Genomic DNA, 16,157 nt, shown 5'->3' with positions numbered 1-16,157 from the left:
TCTTTGACACCTGACCTTGAGTGATGCCATACTGCCGAGCAATAGCACGCTGTTTCATGCCGTAATTTCGTAAAACCACCACTCCATGACAAACAGCATTGTCTAGTTGACGGACCATCTCCAGAGGAAGCGGCAATAACTTTTGGAGACGTGCAGCAGTTGTTTTCCACTAATACAGAACGCAACAACCCTTGTATACCCAACTGTGAAGCCAATCATCAAATGCACCTGTCCATACATTTTGCCACGCCACCTGTGATATAATCCTGTTGTTGACTTCTTGCTGCGACAGACAATCAGTGACATGGTTCTTTTAACAAATAAATCACCAAAGTGTAAAAGAAACTCACTAGATTGATATACTGAGTTAAGAAAGTAAACCCAAGTCAAGAAAAAAAAAAAATTCCATATTAAATGCCAAGTCTGTATATACTGTGTAATAACTTAGCTTCCAGCCCTGGATCTGTGCTGGTGTTGAAACAGGAGTTTAATATCCAAAGCTGGATCCATATTGGCATATATATTGTTGCGGATTTGAGAATCCTGCACGTTGTAATTGTTGTAAATATCACCCTCTGTAAATTGTAATAGTAATCCTTGTAATTACCTCCAATTGTGTAAAGATCAAAGGTCGTCCTTTTAGTTAGTCCATCGCACACACGTAGAGAACCATAGAACCTCTCTATAGTTATTTCTTATTCTATGTTAGTTTAAGGCTCTGTTTCCCATTAATTGACCTTGCATTGCACCAAATGAAATAAGATAGTTCCCTTTTTCAAGTTTCCCCCAAATCATCTCTTCAAAGTGCCAGTAACATTGGGCTGTTTTCTGCGGCGTTCGCCACCGTTGCATTGGGCTGTTTTCTTCACCCCAAAACTCCATTACGCACGCGGTCAACTCGGGGGAGAAGGGCGTGGCCGGCCCATCGTCTTCAGGAGGTGGAGCCAGGAAGCCCTTGCGCCCAACCAGGACTCGGTGGGCACGGCTTGGTAGGGCGTGGCTATATAACCCGTAGAGGGAAGCCCCACCCAGGAGATGACCGAGGGAGCCCGAGGCGTGCAGCGACAACCAGCCCCTGCTGCGTGCAACGAAAATACGTGTGCCTGCCGCCGCCTTGCTCGCTTCCAGCCCGGAGAGGACCTGCTTGCTGTGCCGCCCTGCCAAACCTTCCAGCCCTGTGGTCCCACCTTCCTCTCTCTCCAGCCAATCCAATCTGCAATTCCCTATTCGTGTGAGTTCGTTCGTTCTGTCTGTATTGTCCTGGGTATAAGTAAGCTTGTATAAGTTAATAACTGCACTGTGTCTTCTATTTTTCCCTGTAAATTACATTTCTTTTCTTCTCTTGCTTTGGTTGTGTGTAAATAATTAATAAATCCCTGTGTTCTTTCTCTACCCCTTTTGCTTCTTCACATTCGGTCGCTTTAGAGGTTTCCACATTGAACAACTGTGGCACGATTTGGCCAACGTTTAGGATCGGGTTTAGCCTTTGCTAATGGTTCGAACCGTGGGCTGCTAAAAACCGCTCGGCAAATAACATCTTGCCCGTGGTCTCGAACGAAGTTGCCCACCTGCCTTGTGGAGGGATTGCCGGAGGCGTACGGGAATCCCTTGACCAATCGCTTCGGGGAATCCCACCCCACGAGGGAGCGCGGTAGCTTCAGGAGCGGAGACGGTCAGCTTAACAAGACAAGGGGCTAACCATCTCTTGCTAAGGGGGAGAGCCGTACTCCGTTTCCGTAACAATATATATAGTTCATTTTGTTCATGCCAGAGTTTGTTGTGCTCATGCAGAGTAGTTCGTTAAGTGCATGGAGTAACTTGCTTGTGCAATTTTTTCTTTCTTCTTCATTGCTACAAAACAAACTCTGCTTGCTGATGCTCCAAGCTGTTTGTTTGCACCAGACAGATGGTTGGTGTGCCATTTGGGAGTTTCTGTGTAATAACTTAGCTTCCAGCCCTGGATCTGTGCTGGTGTTGAAACAGGAGTTTAATATCCAAAGCTGGATCCACATTGGCATTTGCAAGTGTGATTGTATGAAGGTTGCTAGATGAATGATTCATGATTGAAGGATTACTTATTCCCTGCAGTTAACATTTTCAAACCTATTATACTGATCTGTTGACATGCGAAGACGTGGCCGACATAGCAGAAAACCTTCTAAATATTTTAGTGATTGCTTTGAAAAACTAGGTGGGCACTGGGTAGAGCACATACCTCCGCCAGGCTGAACAGTTTATGTTTTGTATCCCACTGATCGGCCGGATCTGGATCTGGACTTTAACCAAAATCGAATTGGCTTGTTCTGGTCACCTAAGCAACTCATCCACCATTTTTGATAACATCCGTCCACAACATTTTTCGAGATTGTGCCTAATATAGTTTTAGGCCACCATTTCTCAATGGTGAAGAATCACTTTAAAATTCTAGTATCTGGACCCAGATTTTCACCAAAATCGAATCAATTCATTTTTGTCACACACCCAACCTGTCCGCCACGTTTCAATCGAATCCACCCACAACTTTTTGAGATAGCCTTCTCACAGACAAACAGACAGACGTGAATACATAACCTCCGTTCACCTCTGGTGGCGAAAGTAATTTTAAAAATCCACACATCATAATGTCGTGAAGAACCATGTCATCTGGACATCATTGCTCGTACATGGTGGTGCTCTTTATGTTTGATGATAATGGCCTTAAAGTCTGCAAAGGCCCTCTTTAGCAAGTAATCAATGCGACATTTCCACTTGCATGTCTTACCGAGAGCTACTTCAAAGAGTACATTTGCCGAAAGTGTTGTCGATGATAATGGTCCTGCTACCGCACGTAATGTAGCTGGAAACAGCATTATGAGCACCGAGATAAGGAATCATCTAAATATTATCTTCGCCACCCAAAAAAAAATGACCTTTGTTTATAAACTCAGCCAAATCCCCCATCCAATTATGCGTCTGTAGCGATATCACACAAAGGTCTGTCTTCAAGTTACACATGCAAGGTTAGAGGGTGAGAGGCAAATTTGTGTGAAAAGAAAGGGGAATGAAAAGGATAAGGGATACATATAGGCTTTGTTTGGGGTTTTTGCAAGATCGGGTATAAAAGGAAAGAGAGGATGCGAAGTGGTGATATAGTTTTGGGGTGGGCATACAAAACATTTTTTTTTGACATGGGGTGATCATGGTAAATAATTTCGCAATTTTTGCATGCTTAATACGGAGATGGTTCCTAATGGCAAAGAGTTAACTACAAATGGCTGTAATCAATTATTCGCTTCAAACTGCCAGACAGACTATCTTGGTTATAGGCCACCAGCTTCAGTTAAACCCTTTGCATCTGAGAAGCTTGTGCTACCTCGTACAAAAAATCCCCCAATTTACAAGGAGATCTAGAAATCAGCCTACGCGAGCTCGTACAGAAAATCCCCCAATTTACAATGAGATCTAGAAATCAGCCTGAGCTAGCTCGTAGAAAAAAAATCCCCCAATTTACAAGATCTGGAAATCAGCCTGTGCTAGCTCGAAACAAAAAATCCCCCAATTTACAATGAGATCTAGAAATCAACCTATGCTACCTTGTACAAAAGAATCCCTCAATTTACAAGGAGATCTCCTAGAAATCAGCCTATGCTAGCTCATACAAAAAAATCCCACAATTTACAATGAGATCTCCTAGGAATCAGCCGATGCTCGCTCGTACAAAAAATCACACAATTTACAATGAGATCTCCTAGAAATCAGCCTAGGCTAGCTCGTACAAAAAATCCCACAATTTACAATGAGATGTAGAAATCAGCCAATGCTAGCTCGTACAAAAAAAATCCCACAATTTACAATGAGATCTCCTAGAAATCAGCCTATGCTAGCTCGTACAAAAAAAATCCCACAATTTACAATGAGATCTAGAAATAAGCCTGTGCTAGCTCGTACAAAAAAATCCCACAATTTACAATGAGATCTCCAAGGAATCAGCCGATGCTCGATCGTACAAAAAATCCCACAATTTACAATGAGATCTCCTAGAAATCAGCCTATGCTAGCTCGTACAAAAAAATCCCTCATTTTTAAAGGAGATCTAGAAATCAGCCTGTGCTAGCTCGTACAGAAAAATCCCACAATTTACAATGAGATCTCCTAGGAATCAGCCGATGCTCGCTCGTACAAAAAATCCCACAATTTACAATGAGATCTCCTAGAAATCAGCCAATGCTAGCTCGTACAAAAAAAATCGCTAATTTTAAAAGGACATCTAGAAATCAGCCTGTGCTAGCTCGTACAAAGAAATCCCACAATTTACCATGAGATCTCCTAGAAATCAGCATATGCTAGCTCATACAAAAAAATCCCACAATTTACAATGCGATTTCCTCGAAATCAGCCTCGGCTAGCTCATACAAAAAATCCCACAATTTACAATGAGATCTAGAAATCAGCCTATGCTAGCTCGTACAAAAAAATCCCACAACTTACTATGAGATCTCCTAGAAATCAGCATATGCTAGCTCATACAAAAAAATCCCACAATTTACAATGAGATCTAGAAATAAGCCTGTGCTAGCTCGTACAAAAAATCCCACAATTTACCATGAGATCTCCTAGAAATCAGCATATGCTAGCTCACACAAAAACATTCCCACAATTTACAATGAGATCTAGAAATAAGCCTGTGATAGCTCGTACAAAAAATCCCACAATTTACAATGAGATTTCCTAGAAATCAGCCTATGCTAGCTTATACAAAAAAATCCCACAATTTACAATGAGATCTCCTAGAAATCAGCCTGCGCTAGCTCGTACAAAAAATCTCACAATTTACAATGAGATCTCCTAGAAATCAGCCTATGCTAGCTCGTACAAAAAATCTCACAATTTACAATGAGATCTCCTCGAAATCAGCCTATGCTAGCTCGTACAAAAAAAATCCCATAATTTACAATGAGATCTCGGAATCAGCCGATGCTCGCTCGTACAAAAAATCCCACAATTTACAATGAGATCTCCTAGAAATCAGCCTATGCTAGCTCGTACAAAAAAATCCCATAATTTACAAGGAGATCTAGAAATCAGCCTATGCTATCTTGTACAAAAAAAGAATCCCACAATTTACAAGATCTCCTAGAAAACTCATCAGATATCATGATAACATTTTGTATGGGAAGTGATTCCTTGTGCTTGTCAGATATGTTCTGGTCTAGTGAGGCATACTTCCAATTACTTTTCAGATAGACAATTTGGATAGACACACGTGATGCCAACAGCACGAATCTTTTGTCATCACATATATAACTTGTACACTGGTATACACTGAGGATACAGCTCAGATACACACTGTACACCTAACAAGCTACCTAAATTGGCAGCACTGAGTCGCCAATTTGAATCATTTTGTGGGGTACAGCTGAGATGTATCCTCAGATGTTGGGCGGATGGTTGGGGTGCGAGGGAAGGAATATGCTCGTCAATAATTTGTAAGACACGAAGCGAGCTGCGTGGCCTTTGTAGCAGGAAAGAAACTCCTGAAACATCTCCCCAGATACAACACCACAGAATGTGGATCGGCTGGAGGAAATTGAAGCTTTTTCTTCTACTGTGACCTCCTTGCATTTCCCCCACTTTCCTGTCAAGCTCCGGGGCAATGTGGTATGACTGATTTGAACAAATAATTATGGCCTTTCTTCATCAGACCTACAGAAGCTCTTGTGATTCAGACCACGAGCTGAATATTTCTTCTTCTTCATGCATAAAGGCTCCATAATACATGTCATCCTCAACTGGTCTTCTCTTTCTAAGTTATTTCCCTCTTGAGAACCTATAGACCTAATGGTGAAACTGACCTATAAAACCCAGTGAGCGATCGTGCATTCTTGAGGTGACCGATGTATATCCATGATTCAAATCTCTGAGCTTCATTATTTTCCTGTACGTTGTTGCGCTTAGTGTCACAAGTCCAGTGGTGATTCCTTTGATTCCGAATTAAATGTCAGTGGCATCTGCTGTACTTGTATTTGTGTGTGTCTAACATACACTCGAAGATTGACTCTTACCATCATTATCAATTTTCCGGTTTTGTCTCACTTGACTGGAAAATTAGGATTCGCTGTCCTAAAGTGATACATAATTACCTAACAGTAGCCTGGCAACGCAGTGGACTCCACGACGAATAGGAAGGCAACCTTTATATTACTCTGCTGTTATTCCTGACCTTTATTTCAGTGAAACCCCTTTAAATGGGCCCAGAAGATGAGGGTAAGCCAATTTTTTGTGGATACAGAGTCGAGGCTCGTGGGACGGATCAGGACGCAACAGGACAAAAGGAACAGTCGAGAAATAAACCACCAACAATAGGGCTGAAGGCCAAGATAGAGGGTGGTGGACAAACAATGGGTGTGGGGAGAAATGGGGGTGGAGGGCAGGAGAGGATTGATGTGGTGGACAAGAAGTAGAAAGAAAGATACCTGGGAATTTACCCATGATAAAAGCAAGACAGCCATTGCTTGAATTGTCTACTTGTTATATCAATATACTTCTATCACTCACAAGGCTTCCATTGTTTAATTGCAGATGTCCCTTTGTTGCGTGATTAGATGCATGCTTTGCCAAATGCTTGCCCCAACAGCAATGTGTTAACATGATACGTAGGGGTTGAGGAAGTACAGAGGAGTGACTGATATGCAGTTTCATACCTTGAAACGAAACATCCTGTTGTCATGGAAGCTGTGGTTGGGAATCATCCCACAGTGTCCTTCGTGAAGAGTAGACGAGTTGGTGCCGGCAACCTGGCCAAATTCCAGATGTAATCTACCAGCGGCACAGCTGCGCCTCCATCAAACGATGCTACCCACAGCCATGCACTGAATATGAAAGAAGAGGATGTTACTCCCAGAGATTGCCCAACACCATGTAGGGTAGCCTGGTGATGGTTTAGCATTTAAGGTGGCTGGCTCAAGATCCTAGGGTCTTGAGTTTTAGCCCCTGTCATGCCACTGAATTATCACCAGGCGGGTCGACTCGGCTTCTCATCCTTCCGAGATTGGCAAAAGGAGTACCAGCTAGCTGGCAAGGGGGTATTGCATCAGCAGCACAGTTGCACCCCGAGAAAATGCTGCAGCCAAGCAGCGACAGGCTGCATATAAATAAAATGAATGAAACCATGTAGAGTGGTGGACAGCTGTTGCCCCAAACATCTCGTGCGACGCAGGAGACTCCAAGTCTAATTTATATTACTAGTGGGGTCACCTGTGGGAATCCCACGGGTATGGAGGTGTATCGTTGCGATCGGTGCAGCCGTTTTTGCGGTACCCAGGACAATAACGTTATGTGGGAGTCCAAACCTGAAAATTCTGGAGACCAAAGCTGAAATTGGAAAAACAATATAGCCTATTTTACTCCAGGGGATCCCAGGATTACCCACCCAAAATTTCGTTGCGATCGGTTCAGCCGTTTTTGTGGTACCTGGGAATGGACGGACAGAAAGAAGGACCGACGGACGGACAGACAGACAAACGGACATTTGGTGAATTATAGTAAGATGATATGGTACAATGGCTATTTACATTGTTTGTGGTGTTCTGGTAAAAAATGGACATGAAATATATATATCTATCTATAATTCCAGTAATCTCTGTTTGTACGTTTGTACGTTTGTACGTCTGTACGTCTGTACGTCTGTTTGTCTGTGACCGCTGTTTCTCGACAACCACGGGTCCGATATACTTTTAACTTGCCAGGTATATTGCTGGGGACCCGAGGATGTGCCTTTTCAAGGTTTCATATTAATCGGACAATTACTTACCGAGCTATGTCCAAAAAACGATTCAACCAATCAGAGAGCAGCGAACGATCGCGTGTGCCGAACGTGGAGGACACACTCTGCCTCGGATGGCACATTTGAGAGCGTATTCATTTATTTCACGTTTGCAAACTATGTTGGCGTTAAACTATGTTTTAAAACTAATAAAACCGAATTTGCGATTCATTCGCTTTCCTGCGCGTTTGTGCACGCGATGGCGATTTCTTTACCAAACTCCGGAAGCCGTTCGCTTTGGACCAAACCATTGCATGTAAATAGAGGGGGGGGATTGTCACCGTACTCGCAAGCCGTTCGCTTTGGACCAAACCATTTCATGTAAATAGAGGGGGGGGATATAATTTTAGATATAGATATAGTACGGGCAATGCCCTAGTTTAATTAACTAGGGCATTGCCCGTACTATATCTATATCTAAAATTATATCCCCCCCCTCTATTTACATGAAATGGTTTGGTCCAAAGCGAACGGCTTGCGAGTACGGTGACAATCCCCCCCCTCTATTTACATGCAATGGTTTGGTCCAAAGCGAACGGCTTCCGGAGTTTGGTAAAGAAATCGCCATCGCGTGCACAAACGCGCAGGAAAGCGAATGAATCGCAAATTCGGTTTTATTAGTTTTAAAACATAGTTTAACGCCAACATAGTTTGCAAACGTGAAATAAATGAATACGCTCTCAAATGTGCCATCCGAGGCAGAGTGTGTCCTCCACGTTCGGCACACGCGATCGTTCGCTGCTCTCTGATTGGTTGAATCGTTTTTTGGACATAGCTCGGTAAGTAATTGTCCGATTAATATGAAACCTTGAAAAGGCACATCCTCGGGTCCCCAGCAATATACCTGGCAAGTTAAAAGTATATCGGACCCGTGGTTGTCGAGAAACAGCGGTCACAGACAAACAGACGTACAGACGTACAGACGTACAAACGTACAAACGTACAGAGATTACTGGAATTATAGATAGATGTCAACTGTTTGTTCTTGAAATAATATTGACTCCACCAACTTGAATACACTCCAGCACATGTTTGATTTATTGCAACAAAACGACTTCAATACACCTGCCTCGTCCCATTGTTTGGATTGTAATTACTAGGGCATGCCCGTACTATATATATATCTAAAATTATATCCCCCCCCCCTATTTACATGAAATGGTTTGGTCCAAAGCGAACGGCTTGCGAGTGGTGACAATCCCCCCCCTCTATTTACATGCAATGGTTCGGTCCAAAGCGAACGGCTTCCGGAGTTTGGTAAAGAAATCGCCATCGCGTACACAAACGCGCAGGAAAGCGAATGAATCGCAAATTCGTTTTTATTAGTTGTAAAACATAATGCCCAATTATTCAATTAGCGCCAACGTATTTTGGCTGTTTGCAATTTAATCGCAAGGCAAAGTAGAAAGAGAAGAGGGAAAAAAAGAAAAGCCTTGCCTTGCTGCAAACAGCTGCTGCAAACAACAACAACAGGGAAGGCTGCACTGTCCGGAAGTTGGCATATCGCAGTTACGATTATTTTAGTGTTAATGGCCAATTATTCAATTAGCGCCAACGTATTTTGGCTGTTTGCAATTTAATCGCAAGGAAAAGTAGAAAGAGAAGAGGGAAAAAAAGAAAAGCCTTGCATTAACGCATTAACGCTTGCATTGCATTAACGGTTCGGCACACGTGATAGCTCGCTGCTCTCTGATTGGTTGAAGCGTTTTTTGGACATAGCTCGGTAGGTACTTGTCCGATTAATTTCAAACCTTGAAAAGGCACATCCTCGGGTCCCCAGCAATATACCTGGCAAGTTTCAAGTATATCGGACCCGTGGTTGTCGAGAAACAGCGGTCACAGACAAACACACAGACACACAGACACACAGACACACAGACACACAGACACACAGACACACAGACACACAGACACACAGAGATTACTGGAATTATAGATAGATGCCTCGTGAAGTCCCGAGCAAATTCTGCGTTTGAAAAACATCCCAAGCAATTGCGAATTGCATTATGAGAATCACCAACAACTGCAGAATTCAGGGAAGGATGAATGTATCATTTTGAAGTGCCATTAAAATATTGACGGTTTTATTTGCTGCAGTTGTATTCTGCTTCAAGGAGAACTGGACTCCTACCTTGCAAATTGGCTGCCGTAGAAAGCAACCACTTGTGGTCCCAGCGTTCCCCGTGGAGGTGGAGGAGAGAATTGAACATATTTTTCATCATTTTGTTGGCAGCATTGATTCCGGCCACAATTGGCGTTCCTGTGGCGGCGATCCGTCTATGCGGCATTTCCTTCATTTCGACTCCTTATGTTTGGTGTATTGTGTGGTTCTCCCCCTCGAAAGGAAGCCAAAGGAACCTCTAACGAACGAGTGCTTATCCCGCGGTTCTATTGTGGAAAGCTTTCTTCTTTGAGAGAGCCAGGGCGAGTGCAGTTGAGAATTCCGTGGAGAATATTTCAAACTCACTTGGTGAGTCTGGCACAAATTGCTCATTCTTGCACAAAGGTCTTGCAAAATTACTCGGATGGATGCAATCACCAGCCAAAATATTTCAGAATACAACTAATGTATTGATCGCTTCTTCTGATTGATGGTGGTAACTTAACCTTGCCTGATTTATACAAGATGGTGAATGACCAGTGGCAGTAATTGCGACCATTTGTCTGAGACCACGCATTGGCCTGTAGCGCTCCGATATGAACTGGAGGATCATGATGTGGGGAACACAGGTTCAAATATCTAATACCAAGTGTGTTTGTCAATTGCTTATACTATACCTCTTAGCAATTCGTGCAAATGAACATTGATGTTTACTAATGTCTTTTTCCTAGGTATGATTAATGCACAAGCTCCTCCACAATTGTGAGATCAATGTAAATGTTGTTACGGATCTCACTTAGGGGATAAAATTGTGGATATATTTGAATAGTTATTTCATACTACATGTTAGCATAAGTATGGTGTAATTTCTATCGGTGATAAAACGTGTCAGCACGTGTTTAGAGGGATCTCGTCCCCCTCCCCCTCCACTCACTTACCACGCCCTCACCCCAGTGACTGTATCTAGGGATCTCGTCCCCCACCCCCCCCCCCCCCCTCCTCTCACTTACCACACCCTCACCCCAGTGTCTGTATCTAAGCTCTGCCTCCCCAACTTATTGGATCTTCCCCTCATTTATCTGTCTCTGTGTGGAATTTCCCCCAACGTAATAGCCAATGGGCATGGCTCATGCACAATCGCGGGGTCAGCGAAAGGACACGAGATGATCCAGGGACATGCCTGCATATGGACATCAGTCCTGTTGTGCTGTCCAATGAGCATGCCCCACGGGCCCTTCAGCGCCCCCTGTGAGATTTATAAGGCGTGTACAGTGAGCGCACTGTGTTCAGTCCTTTACCACCTGTTGTTTGCGTCGCCGATTGCTGTGTGTGTTTTTTTTTAATGTATTTAACATCGAGGCTCGTGTAAGAGCTAACATTAATGACATAAAAACAAACTGACACAAAAAACATGTGATCAAGGGAGCGGGAGACAAGATGGGGAGAGAGAGGGAAGCACACAAGTACAACATTAGAGAACAGGGACATCGGGAGATCTGTGGGAGGGAGAGGGCTTGGGGGGAGGAGGCATGGGAAGGCGGGGGTGGGAGGGGAATGGGAGAGGTAAAAAAAACAAAAAAACACATGGACACTGCTAGGACTTCCAGGAAAGAAGTCGGTATTTCAAAAAAGTGGATCTGGGGTGAATTAATGGGGGTAGAAAAGATCAAGGTTTTGGATGGGGGAAGATAAGAGATGGTGGTGAACAGCTGTTTTAAAGACCTGGAGGGAGGAGTAGGATTGAAGAGAGTGAGGGAGTTTGTTCCAGAGGCGGGAGAAAAGAGGAATGAAAGAGTGAAGGTGAGCAGAGAGTCTTGATTTTGGCAGTTTCACCATTAGAGGGTTGCAGGCAGATCTTGTGCGACCTGTAGGAATATTTGGGGGAAGAGCACAGATAGAGCTGGGGAGGTAGGCTGGAGAGGAGTCGGTAGAAGACAGAAAGACCACCAACCTGCCTGCGGTGAGTGAGTGAAAGGCCCTCGGAGTTAGCTTCATCGCAGGAGATTCCAATGATTCTGAAAGCTCCTGTAGATTATGGGTATGATAAGGGTTGTGAAGTGCAGAGTCGCTTGCCCAGTCCAGTTCCCAGTGGCTGACTAGGCTGAGGCCCAAGCTGTGAGGGAGAGTTTTTTGCCCAAGCCTTTGATGAACCAGTGGTCAAGACATGGGATCTTTACCACCCACCAACTAATGCTCGCAGACAGAACACCTAGCTTAACATACATCCAAGGGACGGATCACTTTTTGAGACGACACCCTACCCGGAAGCAACAATTTGACTGTTCTTTTTGAGTCGGCACTCAAATCAAACCCAGGCTACGTAAATAAAAGGTAAACACGCTCCCTCTACAGTCTACACCATCATGTCGCACCATATCATACATAGACATGCTGATTTTACATTTTATAATTCGCTTCATATGTTTGTCATATGAGATTGTAGCATAATGGTGTTTTGTCGATAGTGCCTTTTGTACAGAAAATTAAAGACAACAACCTGCAAGCCACCTGGAATTGCAGCAGTTGTTGCAGTAAGAGCCCACACCGGTTCTTGATCAGATACCGAATTGAACGGTTCCTGAGACTTGATACATAGGGCGACAGCTGTTGTTTCAAAGCCATGATCAATGTCTCATTTGTAACTTTGGGGGTGAGATACCTCTCTTGAAGGCTGTAGATTTGTAGATGTCATATGCCATCTACTATATATTTACCTGATTGTAGATACACCTGAGTGGGTTGGAAAACATAACTTTACATTTTGGAGGATGCTGGAGGAGAGAGGGGTGCTGGGGGTTCGGGAGGAAGTGTGAGAGTACCATAGTCGCCAGGTATCGATTTCTGATTTAAAAGACAGGCTCCCTGAGCTGTTGCGGTGAGTTGTACAGCAGCGGAGATGACAGAGCCATTAGGAAATGCAGCACCCTGGTGCAGGGACCAATGGCATCGGATGCAAGGCAGGAGCCAGGAGTGTGGTGGAAACGAACAATTGAGCGGATAAACCATCTCGTTTTGTTGTATTACTATTGCCACTGCCAGACTCGCAACATGGACACAATTTGAAATGGGGGACACAGAATGAGACAATCTTACCCTATCTAGTTTAAAACATAGACGTCGCTCGTTCCCTTGGCATGAACAACGTCAAACACTTATCCCTATCCCGTGTCCTTAAGACATGTAGTAAAAGTCCTATGATCTGAGTTCCAAGGGACTACACATGCTAAGGCCTTAAACTAACTCCTACCTTCTACCCCACAAACGTGCCAATACTTTTATGATCGATTATTATTAGTCCCCTACCGGTGTACACCGGAGGGGACTATAGGTTTGCACTCCGTCCCTCTGTCTGTCAGTCCATCACGCAAAGAACAGCTTTCCGGACTTTTTTTTCTAAACTCTTAATGCTAATGATTTCAAACTTGGCACATGGTTTCCTCATGATAGGTTACAGATCAAGTTCGAAATTCACGACGTTTCGATCATTTTTGACAAAGTTATGGCACTTTGAACCTTGGTAATTTCCCCAACAGTTTTCCGGACGACAGACTGCCGGTAAGGGACATGTATTGCAGCACAATACTCAGAATGCTTGTTTATCAAAGTGAGACCTAATTTTGTGGTTAACCTTTTTCGTTGTGGTTAACCCTTTTCTCGAGTTGAGGGTTTTGATAAGGAATAGGATTGTCTTTCCAATCATTCCATTTATACTACCGTAAAACTTCGACTATAACGCGCCCCTGTGCATAACGCGCACCCCCAACTTGGACTTTTGTCACGGTGTAAAAATCTATAGACCTATATATAATACGCACCTCCATTTCAGCACTCAAATGAAAAAAATATCGACGTAAAACATGTTATTACATCTGTCAAAAATGGCGAAGTCCATCTCAACCACGACTGTCGGCCAGGATTTCGTAATAGTTGAACAGAGTGGCGCGAATGAAAGAATATCACGGCAGGTCAAAGAACTAAATTTACGACAGTCGTAAATCGTATGAATCACGATGTTCAGTTGTGATTGCGCAAAGTTTAAACATAGCAGCGCATATTAAACAAGCATTCTGAGTATTGCGCTGCAATACATGTCCCCTACCAAAGTTCAAAGTGCCATAACTTTGTCAAAAATGATCGAATATGCAAATTTATGCACGGTTGATGCTGGTTTTCAAACTTGATCTGAGGTATGCTGAGACACGTGTGTCACGCCTCGCCTCGTTGATAAGCCCGCAGGGTCGCTCCGTGGAGCGGCCTGCACGTATTGCACTGTGTGAATTATATAAATAATTACCAACTGACGGTCTGAGGTACTAGCGATTCAAGAGATATCCATTTTTTTATGGCACATTGGAGAAGCCAATGCGAGGTTTCTTCTTCCTCAGCTTGTCACAACTCTGTCAAATGCGATCGAGTTTAAAAAGTCCGAATTTGACCAAATCTGTTTTATTCGTTTGTTAATATATCTCAGCTATTGACAAATCTTAAATTAGAATTTTATTTGAGGTTAAAATGACCGCGACAGGTCGTGTCCAACGATGCTTACAGTCTGTACATGTGATAAATAATAAAATCCACACATTTGACGCCTCTTCTTCTTCACGCAATAACAACTTCTAGCTTCCAGACCGTACATACAATCATCTTGAAATTTTGCACACTTGTTACTCTTCATGACTTCTACTATAGTATGAAGGTTCACGTCGATCAATAAAGCGATTGAAGAGATATCCATTTTTAAATATTTTCGTTTAATTAACGATATCTGCCAAACCACGTGAGCTATCGCAAATTCCAAAAGGACATTTTAGTAGACTGACATGCGGAACAGATCTGTGAAGTTTCCCCTCGATTGGATCAAAACTGAGGGAGGAGCTCGGTTTTAAAGTTTCATGCTTAAAAACGTCATAACTCTGAAACCATGTGACGCATGACGTCATGCTCGCTGACTTATTTGTTCGTCATGGGTATGCGATTCTGCCTGCAAAGTTTGGCCTCGATCTGTTCAGCCGTTGCAGAGAAAAAGGGGTTTTCGTGTTTTTACGAAAAATATGGTGGCCGAACCACGTGACCTGTGACGTCATAATTACGATTAAAATATTCTACAGACCGAATCCCTCCTGTGGTGAAAATTTGATCTCAATCGGTCCTATTATTGCAGAGAAAATATTTTTTAAAGGAAATTAAAACTTAAAATGGCACTGATGACTGAGTTGAGGAGCATCAGAATTATCAGAATTACCAAAGTTCAAAGTGCCATAACTTTGTCAAATATGATCGAAACGTCGTGAAGTTCGAACTTGACCTGTAACTTATCATGAGGAAACCATGTGCCAAGTTTGAAATCATTAGCATTAAGCGTTTAGAAATAAAGTCCGGAAAACTGTTCTTTGCGTGACGGACGGAGGGACGGCATGCAAACCTATAGTCCCCTCCGGTGTACACCGGTAAGGGACTAATAAACGGCGGAAGTCGGATAGCAATCCAACGAAACAACCGGAAGCCTATTGTCGGACGACAATCACGTGGTACTCAAGTTGCTGATAAATTGGCTATATTTTTTGTTATAAAACCCAAGTGTTCTTTAACAGCTTCATTCAGTTGTTCATAAGTTTTACCAACGACTTCTATTTCCACTAGTTTTCTTACCGTAATTACCCATGAGTTCTCGACGACCCTGATACACCACGGCTCAAAAACTCAACGTTGGTCGATACGCTGAAGATCGCGGCAACAGAGGTGCAGGGCGGGAATTCGATGGAATGTCTGAGGTGAACATCAGACTATGGAGACGACAAAACGAGCGTCTGCAGTCGCTCCCACGAAGCAAAATGGCCGAACGGGGTCATGCTCATGCGGCCGCCCATCCCGAGCTCGAGGCCAAACTGTGATTGGGTCACGGTCTCACGGATCGTCGGCAACAAGGCGGTGACGTCAGCATTTCGGAGGTGCGTGTGAAAGCCGTCAATCTGAAAAGGAAACTTGCAAAAAAATTAGACTTATGTGTTGTAGGCACCTCTAACTTTAAAAAGATTTTTGGGTTAAAAAAAAAAGTGGTGTGTGTTATAGTTGAAGTTTTATGGTATTTGCAAAGCTATTTAAATATTTACATGTGCCGCGATTAAATGAATTACTTTACGTCGTAAAATGTAAATGCAAAAATAACCATTGCTTTCACACCGTGAGTCGCATACGTGAGGCGCATACATGAGGAGCATACATGAGGAGCATACGTGAGGTGCATACATGAGGGGC

General features: G+C 43.3%; 1 long non-coding RNA gene across 1 annotated transcript in view; it reads right to left on the bottom strand.

The window, feature by feature from the left end:
• The window catches only part of LOC144893574 (uncharacterized), a 253,303-nt gene extending 237,503 nt beyond the window's left edge, over positions 1 to 15,800 (bottom strand). Inside the window, exons 1-2 of the long non-coding RNA XR_013624475.1 lie at positions 15,552 to 15,800; positions 6,681 to 6,848 (exon numbers count right to left, since the gene is read on the bottom strand). This is a non-coding gene — a long non-coding RNA (uncharacterized LOC144893574). The remainder of the gene's footprint in view (positions 1 to 6,680; positions 6,849 to 15,551) is intronic.
• Positions 15,801 to 16,157: the final 357 nt, after the last annotated feature.

The sequence above is a fragment of the Myxine glutinosa genome, chromosome 9, assembly GCF_964187855.1.
Source record: "Myxine glutinosa chromosome 9, kmMyxGlut1.1, whole genome shotgun sequence".
In the NCBI taxonomy this organism is placed as follows: domain Eukaryota; kingdom Metazoa; phylum Chordata; class Myxini; order Myxiniformes; family Myxinidae; genus Myxine; species Myxine glutinosa.
This window is presented reverse-complemented; position numbering and strand designations above follow the sequence as displayed.